Genomic DNA, 7,933 nt, shown 5'->3' on the forward strand with positions numbered 1-7,933 from the left:
TTTGCAATTAAGAGACTGGGCACTTCAAAGAGCAGCTGGAGCCAACGGGAGCCAGTATCATGGCCACCCAGCTCGCCATGGATTGCCAATAATTGCTCCATGGTGCACTGCTGGTGGGCCCAAACATAAGACATGGCATTCACAGCCATTCACAACTGGAATAGAACCTCCTATAACAAAAATCTCAAGACCTTCAACCTATCAACCTTAGGCTCTATTTCATTATATTATATTTCATTATACAGATGTTTTCTTAGGAAGGAGCCCTAGAACAATTCACCCACACACTGCTAAAATGAAATGCAGCTACTCCAGAGGAAAGGATGCAGCAGCCAGGTGGATAATCACTGGGTGGAATGCTGCACCATAATGGGAGGGAAGGTCATCCTTACTTGAAAGAACTAAACTGCATGGAGCTCATTATATTCCCCTTAGAAGACTCAATGGGATTTGGAATCTGTGATTCTTCATGTCTAGATATTTCAAATTTGAGGCTTCTAACCATAAATCATTTCTTCCAATTTCCCCTTTTAGGGGCTATTTCCATGAAGTGCTGAGTTGCCTCAAATCCCAAGAAGCCAATGGAAATGGAGGGCTCTCAGACCTTTGCATACCCTTGAAAATTTTATACAGCCATTTTTCTCTAGTTAATGAAGTTTACATTTATCTTGGCTAAAAACGCAAAATCCAATATATGAACAGCACATCATGTGCTGAAGGAAAGAGGAGTTCTTAATATTACTGACCTTTTGTACACAGGACTTTGAAATGAAAGACATTCAAAAGTAACTGTGCATGGTGGCTAAATATGCCCATATCAGCATTAGGACACTCACTCCCAAATGTCAACTAAGCAATCAAATTTACACACTGTTTATCCATTCCCTGCTATCTGACTGCTCTTCTGTTCCCCCAAGGCTATCCTGGGCACTGACATTACATTTTACCTCGTAACATTTTAGTGCACCAAATGTCATGAGGTAAAAAAAAAAGGCATCTGAAAGTCTTTCATTGAGCAGAATATTTATTTTACTATACATCTTGTTTGGTTACTGAAGAACAGAGAACTAACTAAAAATACAGGACAGATCGTTACATATCAGGTTTTGTTTTCCTTGATGGGTGGCTGAAGACATTATTACCATCATTTGTACTGGTTTCTATAATAAAATATAGTCAGAACTAAATTTTGCTTCATAAATGGCTGCAGAGAGCACTTCTTAGGAATAAAGGGCTTTCCCCCGTGGCTTCTCAGTGCATATTATTTTCAAAAGTAACGTTAAAATAGATTCTATTAAAAATTCACCCTTGACTGATGCGATTTTCCGCTCCGCTTCTATTCTAGCCTCATCTGCTTCTAGGTGAATTCAGTGTTTCTGAAAGCCAGTGCCAGACCGAGGATTTCAATTTCCAACACTTACAATTTATCCGCAGAGAGCGCAGCAGCAGCCACAAACTTCCCAGACATTGTCCCTCCCCCAACAAATTGACTCAACACAGCCCTCAAGGGACTGCTCTTAAAGTGAAAAGGTAATTCAGGGCTAGATCCTGCTGTTCTTACTCAATTAAAATTCTTATTGGCCTCACTGAGTTTTGCTGATTGAGGATTGCAGGATTGGTCCCTCAGCCTACATGCTCCTGAAATCCCTACTTTTTGCTCGAGGTGCTCAGCACTTTGTTTTCAGACACTCTCCTGTCTCCTCTTATTTAAGATGTTTTCTTTGCTTTCACAAATGGTTTAATCTTATAAAATATAAGAGACGGAGGAAGAAAAATAACAGGCTGAGTAGGAAGGGAGGGCGTTTGACGGAGTGAAACTCCTCTACCAACTAATCACTCCTTCAGAGGGAGACAGCAAACTGAAGGAAAATATTTTTTTTTTTAAGTTTCAGATTTTTCTTTTCTTAGGCTAGAAAGGATTTAGTGCGGGTGAAAGCCATGGACAGCCCTAGACTAAGGGCTCGTCTACATAATTTTTTTTTATCCCTGGTATAACCTAGGGCCTGGTATACACATACATTTTGTATTGGTATAAAGTAACTCCTCACTTAATAATGTAGTTATGTTCCTGAAAAATGCAACTTTAAGTGAAACAATGTTAAACGAATCCAATTTTCCCATAAGATTTAATATAAATGTGGGGGGGTTAGGGTCCAAGGCAATTTTAGGGGGGCAGACAAAAGGCATTATATATTGTACAGTACTGTACTGTGGTTGGGAAGTGCCCCTGGCTTGCCCCACACAGGCAAAGCCTGCTGCAGGCAAAGACGCTAGGAAGCACCTTTGCAGCAGCTTTCCCAGAGAAGAACAGGCTTGGGTATTGCCAGGAATGCTCCAAGCCCGCCTCTTCCTGTCCCCGCTCCACTCCAGGACCACCTCTTCCCATCCCCACTCCACCTCTTCTCTGGAGCATGCCACATCCCTCCCCCTAAGTCCTAAGCGCTGGGAGGGAGGGGGAGGAGTGGAGACACGGCGCTTCTCCGCTCTGCCCCCTCCCTTCCAGCACTTCACACTTAGGACTTTTTGGGAGGGAGGGGCAGGAGCGGGGAAGCGCTGCGTCTCCACTCCTCCCCCTCCCTCCCAGAAAGTCCTAAGCGCCGTCAAACAGCTGGAGGGAGGGGGAGAAGGTGGACAAGCAGAACTTGTGCAATGCTCCCTTGTAAAGTCGCTGCTCTTCCACAGAATCTTAGAAGCAGGCAGGCAAACGACATTATAAGGGAACATTGCACAACTTTAAACAAGCATGTTCCCTAATTGAGCAGGGACGTAACATTGAAACAATGTTAAGCGGGACGACATTAAATGAGGAGTTACTGTATTTATTTTATTAAACACACACACACCCTACCTCTGAAATAGTTACACTGGTATAAATTGTGTTCACCTACAGAACAAGTACAGAACCAGAAGTGCTTTAACCCTGATAGGGAGGGATCACCCATAAGGGTGAAAAGATAGTTCAATCTCCACAGCCAATTATCATCTACCCACTGAAACTAACAGGGCATTACTATTGACAATTTGAATAATGGATTTCTTTTCTAAAAGCATGGATACTTGTCTTCTAGGATCTGGACCAAGACCAAATACAATTCAAAGTTTACTAATGAACTACCGCATAGGAAAGAGCCACCTTAAAGTTATAGGCGAAAAAGGGATATATGCATTTACTCATCTGTTATATTTAACCCACGGAAATAATCTTATTGTAAGTTTACTATATTCAGCCATTTAATTAAAGTTTAATTAAGTTTCCATGAGTCATGACCAATTCTCAGTCCTCAATTACACAAAGAAAAGCTTTTGGGGGGAAATTTTAAATCCCAATTATTTAAAAAATGATGTGCGTGTTCCTAGTTCAGATGGCCGGAACACAATAAGCAGAAGCGCAAAAGCCACTCACTATAGTCGGCAGTGATTGGCTATTGCCTCTGGTCACCCGCACCAGTAGCCAATGCTTCGCCTAATGAGGGTGTGCTCTAGTTTGCTCTATGAGCTTTGAAACACACCACCGACCAGCTCCTTTCCAGATACTTGTCATGACCCAATCCCACCCAGATAGCCTCCCAAAACTAGTACTTTCGATCTAACTGCTAACTATAAAATCTGCCCAACTGTAGCGGGGTGGTCACCACACTCCTGCCTGGAGGGGTTAAAAACAGCTCTGGAGAGGGCTGTGGCTGGGAAAAGGTTGATTGGGGAAGCAGCCTCAATTGGGGCCATGCCCCAATCAGGCCACAGCTGGCCCTATAAAGGGGCTGCTAGGCTGGAGCTAGGCATAGAGAGAAGGACCTGGCTGCCTGGGAGCTGAGCAAGGTACTGAGAGTGGAGCAGGACTGGGGGGAAGGCTAGAGGAGCTGGGGAGCTCCAGCCTGGTAAACCCCTAGGCTGCAGGGCTAGCTAAAGGTCTACGAAAGGTACTGGGGCTACAGATACAGCCTGGGCAGAGGCAGCAGGTTCAAACCCCCCTTGCCAATGATGAGTGGCCATTAAAGACTGCAGTCTGCCCCAGTGCGCGGGGGCTAGATGGTGACTGGCAGTAGCCACTGAGGCGAGGTGGGGATAGGGCGTTGGGGATTCCCCTGAGTGGGGGTTGCTACAGTGGGCAGAACCCCTGGGTAAAGGGCACTGGGGTCCATGAGGGACATGGAGGCCAGCGGCAAGCAGGACATCGGCCGGCAGAGGGCGCTCCAAGGCTGGGAGAGCTAATTCCCTAGACAACCAGCAGGAGGCACTGTGCCGGTGAGTCGTCACCTCGCTACATCAAAATACAAATCTTAAAAAATAAAAATTTACTTTTTTGGAAAAAAACCCATGTAAAGTCTTAGGAAACCAGACATTCATATGGATTTTCTTCACAGATTTTATAAACATTTGCTATAACATTTTTCATACACTCAGAACCTTGGAAGGCTACCTCCCAGCTCTCTTACAACCTGACTAGGGGTGGGCTATGAAGTCTGAGGTCAGGGTTTTTCCTTCAGTTCCTCTCGGCCAGGTCTATGTACAAGGTAGAAGTTAACCTTTTGAAGGGTTAACAGATTCTGGGAGGTCACATGGGTGCTCAGCACAGAGTGAAAAGGAAGGGGAAGTGACATCAAAGGGGCATTAATGGGATGCGAAGGGTGTGTCCTCTTCCCTCCCAGATGGCTGAAGCAGGGAAAGTCTCTGGGGATTATTGTCCAGTGTTTTTCATTTGATTTGCTTTTGATCTGTGACTGCTTGGTGGATAATAAAACTTGCACTGAGGAAAGAGCCTTAAAAAGTGCTTGTAGCTTTATTTCCCTTCTCTGGTTAGTGAAACCACACAGTAGTTTATAGGAGGCCATTGACTTCACGTGTAAAGTTGAGCATGTTTGTAAGTATTTGCAGGATCAGAACTTTAGCTTGTAGCTGTTACCATTAGAAATAGTAATAAGCTTTTCTACTTTCTTATTTTATTCATAAATTATAAGAATGGAAGGGACTATTGAGATCATATAGATTCTAACCTGACCTAAATAACACAGGTCATAGGACTTCTCTGGATGTTTCTTGTGAGAACTAGAGTGTACCTTTAAAAAAATCCAACCCTGATTTAAAAATTACCAGCGATAGAGACTCCACCACAGTCCTTGGTAAATTATTAGGAAATTATAAAGGGAGGGTTTAGTCTAATCTGCTCTCAAAAACACATGAGTTATTACATTATATCTAATCAAGTGGACAACACCTCACTCTGTGTACTTGTACAGATGAAGGTAAGGATTCGGGGCAGTATAAGCAAGTTTAAGTGATTCTTTAAAAGAAAAGCCTAGTCATTCGTTAAAATCAGTTTGGACTGTAAGGAACCTGTCATGACAATAACAGAAAGGAAACGAGTTAAAACAAATTAGGTACCTTTGTAATAAGGTACAACTGAGGGCTTGTCTACACTGGCAATTAACAGCGTTGCAACTTTCTCACTCAGGGGTGTGAAAAAACACCCCCCTGAACACAGCAAGTTGCAGTGCTGTAAAGCGCCAGTGTAAACAGTGCCCCAGCGTTGGGAGCTATGCCCCTCGTGGAGGTGTTTTTTTTAAAGAGTGCTGGGAGAGCGCTTTCTCAGCACTGCGCCACGACCACACAAGGGGCGTTACAGCGCTGCTGCAGCAGCGCTGTAGCGTAGTCAGTGTAGACTAGCTCTGAGAGATAAGCATCTTCTAGAGAGATTTAGTAAGAATTTACAGACTCTAGCAGCAGCAAACACCTATTGTTACTGCCAATGAGCTATATAATGATACAGAATGATCCTGCTTTGAAATGAAATTGACAGCTGTTCCAAATGCTCAAAGTTTATGATTTTCTTGCTAGATGTAAATATCTCTAAAAAGCCCCAAAGGTTAATATTAAAAAGACTTAAGCCTGATCTACATGAGGAAATTAGTGTCGCTCAGGGGTGTGAAGAATCAACCTAACCCTCGGAGTAGACAGCACTGGAGAATTCTACCATCGACCTAGTTACTACCTCTCAAGGACCTTGTTTACCAGTGCTGACAGAGAACCCCTCATGTTGGCACAGTTAGCGTCTTCACTGCAGCGCTACAGTGGTACAGCTGCAGCATTTTAAGTGTAGACAACCTCTTAGCAATTCGCAGAATCAAGCTTGACACAACCTGGACCAAACAAACAATGGAGCACATACTTGTTCGAACACAGACCAAGAATCCCACCGAGATTCAATTTATTTCTATGAAAACAGAAGTGAGGCATATAGGGGAAAAAAGAGAGCTACAAAACAACAACTCGAAACCCCATTTCCTGTGCATTGTCATTCACTTCTTGGCAGCCCTGAAGATTCGACACTCTTTGGATTAGTCAAACACAAATACACTGGTCGGGAGCACATCTGTCGAATGGCAGGGTAAAAACAATCTGTGACAGATTCTCGGGAACATACCAATCAACCCTATCAAATACCAGTAGTACCACTAAGAATTTGGACCTAAAATAACACAGAACAACAGGAAAACAAACACACAAAATCATATTCAAGGATGCCTCTGTCTTGAGATGGCACTACTGTACTTGGCTATTATAGTTATTATGATCATGCTATCAGGGTAATACATCACACAATGGTGGATCCTCATCTGGATTCCTGTCTTCATCTTCGCAGGGATTGAGAAGGGCAGCAAAGATAGCTGAGATAGGGGTAGGATTTACAGGTGATAAGACTGCAAAAAACTAGGATTTTTAAAAGATTGTATTATAAAGAACTTCAGCAGATACAGAAGAGATGTGTTTAGAAAGCATCCACAAACTAGGATTATTTAGGCAGCAAAGGAGAAAGACTAGAGGATATTTTGATTGAGATATTCAAAATTAAGAAAGCAAAATGAAAAATGACTGGCCCTTTACTTTTCCCCCCATCACAATGTTGGAACAAGATGATAATCAATGAATTAAAGGGCAGTACAGTTGGAACAAATGATTACACACTGTACTGTCAACCTTTGGAATTCCTTGCCATAGGTCGCAGAGTCAGTCACTGTAGCTGGATTATTATTTCATATGTGAAAGCTAAAATAATAAGGGTAATCAACTGTCACCTTGCAAACTGGAAACTCAGACTATAGGAATATGTGTTTCTAAAGTTAATTGTTCCTCTACTTAGAGGGCGGGACAGGAGCATTACAAAAGTGAATAAAATTGCATGCCTGAAGAGATCAGGAAAGCATCATCCCTCTCCACCGCACTGTAGAATGTACCCTATGAACTTTACTGGTAAAGTAGAGAACATTTGCCTCTGTAGCATCAGGCATGGCTCACTTTCAGAGGCAGGATACGGCACCAGTGCTCCAACATGTTCTGAAAATCCTGTTTCTATAGACGTTACAAATAGAAGGTGATTCTAAACTGCTCTGGAACCAGCTAACCTTCTTTCCCACCTGCTTGATCTGAAATAGTCCAGGGTTTACTGACTTCCAGGACACACTGCACTAAAACTCACAAAGGAATAAGAACTGGGATTAGAAATTAGGAGTTTCTGGGTCTCAGTCCTGTGGTTAGAATACTGTACCGCACCCTTCTTAGAAAGAAAGTTGTAGCCATGCTCAATATCCTCTCACTTTTGTGAGTTCATGTTTCATTCTTGCTATTTATATCCTAATAATGGCAAATACTAGTGCACATAGTACTTACTACTGCGAGTAGCCCCACAACACTTGTTGAGTTTACGCATAGGAATAAGAGACACAGGATGAGGACTTCAACTTGTAAACGGGATGCCAAGAGGTGAGCGTTTCGGTTCATAGCAATCACAAAATTACATGCTTCCCATTTTTTTAAATTTAATTTTATTTTGTTTTATCCTCTAATTGCATTTAATATCTTTACTGATAGGCATATTGATTTTTCTTAGTATTTCTTGTGGCCCTAAAATGAACACAGGTACTTTTGATTATACTGGCAC

At 42.7% G+C, this 7,933-nt stretch overlaps 1 protein-coding gene across 3 annotated transcripts in view; it reads right to left on the reverse strand.

The window, feature by feature from the left end:
* The window catches only part of FAM160B1 (family with sequence similarity 160 member B1), a 104,853-nt gene that overhangs the window by 94,323 nt on the left and 2,597 nt on the right, over positions 1-7,933 (reverse strand). The window lies entirely within an intron of this gene.

The sequence above is a fragment of the Trachemys scripta genome, chromosome 7 (genome assembly GCF_013100865.1).
Source record: "Trachemys scripta elegans isolate TJP31775 chromosome 7, CAS_Tse_1.0, whole genome shotgun sequence".
Classification (NCBI taxonomy): domain Eukaryota; kingdom Metazoa; phylum Chordata; order Testudines; family Emydidae; genus Trachemys; species Trachemys scripta.